Source organism: Dipodomys spectabilis, unplaced genomic scaffold, assembly GCF_019054845.1.
Source record: "Dipodomys spectabilis isolate Male_0828 unplaced genomic scaffold, ASM1905484v1 ptg000053l, whole genome shotgun sequence".
NCBI lineage: Eukaryota > Metazoa > Chordata > Mammalia > Rodentia > Heteromyidae > Dipodomys > Dipodomys spectabilis.
Genome location: NW_024870730.1, coordinates 142,747 through 150,335, shown reverse-complemented (window position 1 = coordinate 150,335; position 7,589 = coordinate 142,747). Strand labels below are relative to the sequence as shown.

The 7,589-nt window shown below is 39.4% G+C and overlaps 1 pseudogene; it reads left to right on the top strand.

The window, feature by feature from the left end:
* The first annotated feature begins 2,060 nt into the window (after positions 1-2,060).
* On the top strand, positions 2,061-7,046 carry LOC122107732 (annotated as a pseudogene).
* The last annotated feature ends 543 nt before the right edge of the window (positions 7,047-7,589 follow it).

Genomic DNA, 7,589 nt, shown 5'->3' with positions numbered 1-7,589 from the left:
ATATCCTCAAGAATATGGGATCTAGGAAAAGCTGATCTGAGAAAAAAAGAATTTAAACTTCCACCAAACTTCCTAGGTAATTGTGGTGTGATTGGTTTTGGGGTACACTCTTGGAAACATAAAGTGAGTATAAATCAGAAAATGTATATAACAACTAAGAACAGAGTTTGGAGCCTAAACAATCACCATTTATTCATCATATGCCCTTTCCTTTCAATTTTAAGAGTTATTTTTTACCACACAAAAAAGTAACCAATCAATGTAGTGGTACATGTCTATCATCTCAGCATTTGTAAAAGCTGAGGCAGGAGAACTGTAAATTCTGAGACCAGTCTAGGCTACAACAGAAAAACTCTTTGGAAAAAGAATGATGGGGTAAGGAGGAGAGGGAGAAAGGAAGAGAGAGATTTAGAGAAAGATAGCAGCATTTAAAAATTATTTGCAATGCTGTGTTCCTGACAAAAATGAAAACAGTGACTCCAGGTGGTCCTTTCTGGTTTACACATTGTTCATGCCATAGAACATTAAACTATGTTCTGTACCTCTTATAATTTGTATTCAGAGAAAATTTTGAGTAACACTAATAAAACAAAATCTGTAGATAGATAGAAGTTCCTGAGTTTTAAAAACTTTGTGGGTCCAGCACTGGTGGCTCATGCTTGTAATCTTAGCTGCTCAGGAGTTTGAGATCTGAGGATCAAGGTTTGAAGGCCAGCTTGAGTGGGAAAATCGGTGAGATTCTTATCTTCAAAACTACTTAGAAAAAGCCTGAAGTGGCTCTGTGGCTCAAGTGATAGAACACTGGCCTTGAGCAAAAGAAGCTTAGGGACAGCACCCAGATCCTGAATGTAAGCCTCAGGAATGGCGGCAAAAAAAAAAAAAGAAAGAAAAAGAAAAGAAAAATAACAACAACAAAAATGGCCCAAACCAAAACCAAAAAAATGCTGTGGATCATCCTTTAATCTCTGTATTCAATGGTCAATGAGTCAGAAATAATTTTAGGTATAGAAGATGGGTGGTGATTTGAAGGTCATCAAAGGCTCTCCATTCCCCCCACCCCCAGGAATACCATATTCCTCCATGGACGGTTCAATACATTTGCCTATCTTGGAAATCATTCTATAACAGACCTGGTTAAATATCAACTACAGGAAAGGCAGTGGCCAATGATGATCTATACATACACATATATTTTATTTACCATCTAGTTCTCATCAGAGAGAAGTAGGTCTTATTGGAAGAATAACAGTAACAAATCATGAAAAATGGTCTTGGTGTACTTTCCAGAAATGAGTCAGAAATGTGGAGAAATCCTATGATAGAAGGTGGCAAAAGCTGAGCCCTGGTGACTCACATTTGTACTCCTGGCTACTCAGGAGGCTGAAATCTGGGGATCACAGTTGAAAGTCAGGCCAGGCAGAAAAGACCTTGAGATTCTTTTTTTTTTTTTTTTGTTAGTTGTGGGGCTTGAACTCTGGGCCTGGGCGCTGTCCCTCAGCTCTTCAGCTCAAGGCGAGCGCTCTACCACTTGAGCTACAGCACCACTTCCGGTTTTCTGGTGGTTTATTCGAGATAGGAGTCTCACGGTCTCTCCTGCCCGGGCTGGCTTTGAACCGCGATCCTCAGATCTCAGCCTCCTGAGTAGCTAGGATTATAGGCGTGAGCCACCAGCGCCCGGCCTTGAGATTCTTAAAACTCCAGTTAACTACTAAAAAAAAACCAGAAGTAGAAGTGTGGTCAAATGGTAGAGCACTAGCCTTGAGCAAAAAAGCTCAGGGACAGTGCCCAGGCACTGAGTTCAAGCTCCACCAGGACCAGCACACATACGTACTTTCTCTCTCCCTCTCCCTCTCTCTCTCTCTTCCCCTCTTTCTCCCCCCCATGTCACACACACACACACACACACACACACACGCACACACAAACACAGAGTTGGCCAAGGGTCTATATGAGGACCAGGATTCACATTCACATTTATCATTGTGTAGTTATTTTTTAGTTAGATGGGTGCTGCTTCTGGTCTGGTCTGGCCTAGCTAGGATAGTGGAAGAGGGTCTTGAATGGCCCCAGTTACCTATGTGACAGTTGACACACTACTGATTTTAGAGGTAACTTCAGCGGAGAGAATTTGGTTTTGGCCAGGCACTGGTGGCTAACACCCATAAGCTGAACTTCTCAGGAGGCTGAGATATGAGGATGGAAGTTCAATGCCAGCCCAGGCAGGAAAGTCTTATCTTATCTCCAATTAACCACCAAATAATCAGAAGTAGAGCTGTGATTCAAGGGGTAGAACACTAGCCAGTGCCCAGATCCTGAGTTCAAGCCCCCAAATAGGCACACACACGCATGCTCTCTCTCTCTCTCTCTCTCTCTCTCTAATTCTCTCTTCAGGCTGATGGAGGTGCCCCAATCTGGAAAATTATAACTGATCACAGTAGCACGGGACATATTGAGGTTTCCTATGGCAAACACTCCTATGAAGTGTTTTGACCCCCAAAAGGCATATGTCACTTTCATCCATAGCCTTTTGGCTACAATGAGTATATGGCCATTCCCTTCTCCAGCTGAAACTTCCATGTAGCAGTAAAGGAAATGTGGATATGAGGGAACATCAGAAATGTCTCCAATAGTCAACTCTTTTGGTAGGCCATATGGCCACGTCTCTCTTCTTCCCAAGCATAGAATCAATAATATTCTCTCCAAGGGAAACAACTCTTAAAATCCATTCAGTTATGGCATGGAGCTCAAAATTCTGGATCTTTGAGTGATTCACAATGGACTCCAACAAATCCCTGTGATTCTATTATGCATGACCAAAGAAATAATCAGTTTCCCACTCTCAGAATCACACCCACTACAGAACTGAGATTGCAGTTAACACTCCCATTCTAAAAGAGAGAAAAATGGGATAAACTCACTGGTTCCTACTCTAAAGCATCTTACTGGATGGATGTTTTGAAGATGTTCAGCCTCATGATGCAGCAACGTTGAGGATCATTGTGGCCAAAGATGATAACATGCTTTTGAAAGAAAAAGTTGACAAAGCTCAAAGGGAAAAAAGTCATTGAGTAATTAGATATTACAATTAGTGAGTGAAAAGGAAAAAACTGAGTGAATTGAACGGGCAAAACTTTTAGATAGACTAGTTGTGGCAAAGGTTTGTAGGGTCATGAACAGAAAGTTATAGCTGTCTTCATTGCTCCAAGAGAAGCTGTTGAAGAAAGCATTCTTCTAGGTAGGGGTGTGCAATGTTTTGCTGCATGACAGTCTTGAGCTCAATAATCATTGCTGAATGAAGATCAATAATTGTTATACAATTGAAGAGTACACTCTTACTTCCAATTGTTAAGAATGCAGGCATCAGCTGGGAACCCATAACTCATACCTATAATTACTCAGGAAACTGATATCCTGAAGATCATGGTTTGATGTTATCTAGGCAGAAAAATTCAGTTTGGAGACTCTACTCCCAAAATAGGCTAGAGGTATAGCTCAAGTGGTAGAGTGCCAGCTGAGCAAGCAAACTGAGCAATGGGGAAACTCTCAGTTTAAACCTCAGTACTGGCAAAAGGAAAAAGAAATTACAGGCAGCAAAAGATCTGAGAGATGAGAAAATCTTGTTGAACACATTCAACTCAGTATAAGTCAATATGCACTGCTATGACCAAGTGAAATAAAAAAGAAAGCAAATCTGTTTTCCTGATGAAATGACAAAAGTTGAGAAAGTAGAGAAACCTGTTGGTTCTCAAGTAGAACTACCTCCTGGTTTCTAATCTTTTGATCAACACAAAAAATTTTATATTAATATGTAGTATGATTCAACAGAGTCTTGAATCAACCAGGTGGGAAGGACTGTTAAAATAGTCACAAAAATACAAATTTACAAGACATAATTTTAAAAGCATTAGAATTAGTGATGAAACTGAATGATCAATAATAATATTATTATACAAATATACATTATACAATATACAATATACAAATTTTTTGTGGCTATAATAAAATATATAAATAAAGGGAGAGATATTACAAATATGGTTAAGATTAAAATCTGTGGATCTTGGATGGAGAAAAAATAAATATTTTAATGTGTAAATGAGAAAGAATGGCTGTTGAAAGCTTCCTCTTGTGAGTTCAAAATCTTTTACCTATATATTAAATTTTATTATAAAAGTGATGTACAGAGGGGATACAGTTACATAAGTAATGAGCACAAAAATCTTAAGAAGAAAAAAAAAAAGGTGAGCTGACAAAGCCCTGAGCACAGAGAGAGGCTTCATTAAGCATTACATGCAAAGGGTGAACTAATTCAGCAGTAATACTAAGTAGACACTATGTTGGAAATGAACTTTACAACTTGGGGAGGAGAGAAAGAAGGGAGGGAAAAACTGGGAGAAAAAGAGGGAGTGACACTGTTAAAAAAGAAATGTACTCAATACCTGACTTAACTCTGTATATCACCTTTTCTTTTCTTTTCTTTTGTCGGTCGTGGGGCTTGAACTCTGGGCCTGGGCGCTGTCCCTCAGCTCTTCAGCTCAAGGTGAGCACTCTACCACTTGAGCTACAGCGCCACTTCCGGTTTTCTGGTGGTTTATTCGAGACAGGAGTCTCACGGTCTCTTCTGCCCGGGCTGGCTTTGAACCGCGATCCTCAGATCTCAGCCTCCTGAGTAGCTAGGATTACAGGCGTGAGCCACCAGCACCCGGTGTATATCACCTTTTCAATACAACACAAAACAACAAAAAAATTACATGATCTGAATTGAAGTACTAGCTTTTTTTTCACTTTGTGAGTACTAGATAAAGGCAGTACAGATACTAATTTGTTCAATATATCATACAACTATTTACTTTATACCACTCCAGAGAGCAAGAAAAATAACCTGTTCACATGGGGATAAGTGATTGTATTGTAATTTATGTAAATAACATTACTGATGTACTTACATTGTCTTGGATCTCAGTTCTTCAGAAGTAGGAGTTAATTAACTTGTTTATGCTCACTTTAGGGCTCCTCTCTGCCTAAGATAGCCACAGTGCATCAGTGGCTACAATGATAGCATCCTCAATGCCCATGGTCTCCACAAGGATGGCACAGGCACAAAATAGATCTAAGTGGGGACTAGAATATGCACAAAGTCTGGTGTTTGCTTGTTTTGAGACAGTGTCTTGCTATATTACCTGGGCTGACCTCAAATGACTGGGCTGAAGTAATCCTCCTGGTTCTACCTTCCAAGTAGTGGGGATTACATGCAAATGTCACAGTGCTTGTCTTCACAATTTGGTGGGGGGGAGGAAATTAAGATTTCTATTTTGCACATGTAAAATGTATATAATGTATTAGTACACAAATTTAGGCATAAAATATACATACTGTATATTGGAGCTGATGGAGTTCTGAACATACCCTAAAATATGGCACCTTGGCAAGAAAAATGCAGGAATTTGAGGAACATAGATGTTGGGAGGATTCTAAGCCTTTCTTCTTCTTCTCCCCTAAAGCATATGAGTGATATTCTTTGTATACACAGAAGAAGGGAGCATCATTGCTTTTTCTTGGGTAGGGGAATGACAATGCTGAGAGGAATCTGTTCTATGACATCTCCCCACCATTCTACATTTTAAGCTACATTATTAAATGTATAAAAACACTTAGTCTAGGAAGTGGTGCTGTTGCCCCAGTGGTAGAGTGCTCACCTTGAGATGAAGAGCCAGGGACAGCGCCCAAGCCCAGAGTTAGTTCAAGCCCCACAACCAAGAAAACAAAACAAAACAAAACAAACACTTAGGCTTGGGTTGGGAAGGTGGCTCAGTGGTAGAGTGCTTGCCTTGCATGCATGAGGCCCTGGGTTCGATTCCTCAGCACCATATAAGCAGAAAAAGTCAGAAGTGGACCCTGTGGCTCAAGTACTAGCCTTGAGATAAAGAGCTGAAGGACAGCGCTCAGGTCTAGAGTTCAGGCTCAACGACCAACAATAACAAACAAACAAAACAAAAGCAAAAAGCAAAAAACAAAAAAAAAAAACAACAAAAAAAAACCCCCACTTAGGCTTACCTGATTATTCAGGTTTTTCATATCATGTAAATCTTGTTAATCTTATGTTTTACCTTGTTAATCTGTCATTTGTCAGTCAAATTTCCAGGAAATCCCCCTCCCAGGAATCTAAGAGGAAGAGAGGAAAAGAGGATGGCCTCCCCTACAGAAATGTGTGTTCAAAACACTTTTGAGTCTTTTAGGGAGTGAGGGCGGCAGAAGGAGGGTGATGGAGGGGGCAAGGGATGTGAAGTTCCATTATATTCATGTATGGAAATGTCATAATAAATCTTCCCTTGTACAACTAATAAATGGTTATAAAATGCTTTTAAATTATAGCAAGACAAAAAATGTAGAATATGGCTCTGATAATTTAAAATATAACTTGTAGCTTAGTGGCAGAGTACATGTTTAGTAGCACAAAAGACTCTGGGTTCAATTCTGAGTACAACACACACATAAAGTACAATTTAAAAAATTAAAAATGATCAACAATGATTCCTTCAGGATCTGGAATTGAACAAATAAATTATATTTTTTAAAAGCTGGAGTCTGGTCCTTTCTGGACTTTTCCAGCAACCAAGAGGTTGAAGCGAGGACGTGGTGGGTCTTCCTATGTGAAATTTTGGATTTCGCTGGGTCTTCCCATAGATGCTGTGATCAACTGTGCTGACAATACCAGAGCCAAAAACCTGTATATCATCTCTGTAAAGGGGATAAATGGATTAAGGTATGACTGAACAGACTTCCTACTGCTAGTGTAGTTGCATGGTGATGACTACAGTTAAGAAAGGTAAACTAGAGCTAAGAAAGAATGTATATCAGGTAGTGGTAATTCGACAATGAAAGTCATACGGGAGAAAAGATGGTGTGTTCTTTATTTTGAAGCTAATGCAGGTGTCATGGTAAACAATAAAGGGGAAATGAAAGGTTCTGCCATCACAGGACCTGTTGCAAAGGAATGTGCAGACTTGTGTCCCAGGAATGAGTCTAATGTAGGCAGCATTGCATGATCCTTTAATGCATTTGTAAAAAAAACCAGTAACCCATTATAGTTATTTGTTCCCCTCCCCCCAAAAAACAATAGTTGGAGTTTGTAGATTTATGTGACATTATGAATTGTAATAATAAACAACTTTTTTGCATTAGTTTTTCCTGGCCTGCTTACTATGTTCAACGAAGTTTTACAATTTATATCTAATCAACAACCTTACAGCTATGGATTTAGTAGATACCTCCCAAAACTCAGTATTTTTATCCATGAACAAAATAAAGACTTATTGCTGTCCAGGTCAGCTGGGTATAAATGCAACACCCTACTCAGAAAACAATGAAAGCAAAAAGGGCTGGGGACAAGGATTCAGGATGCAGAATGCCAGCCTTGTGCTAGGTACTGTTGTAGGTATGGGAGATATTAAGACTATGATAGGGCTTGTTCTCTTTGGAATAATTTTTATAATTTTAAGAGTAAAGCAAATTATCACCATGGCTCTATGCAGAAAGATTAACTGAAAAATGTAATTTCTAGAGGTATGCCTTAGGGCTTTTTATCCACT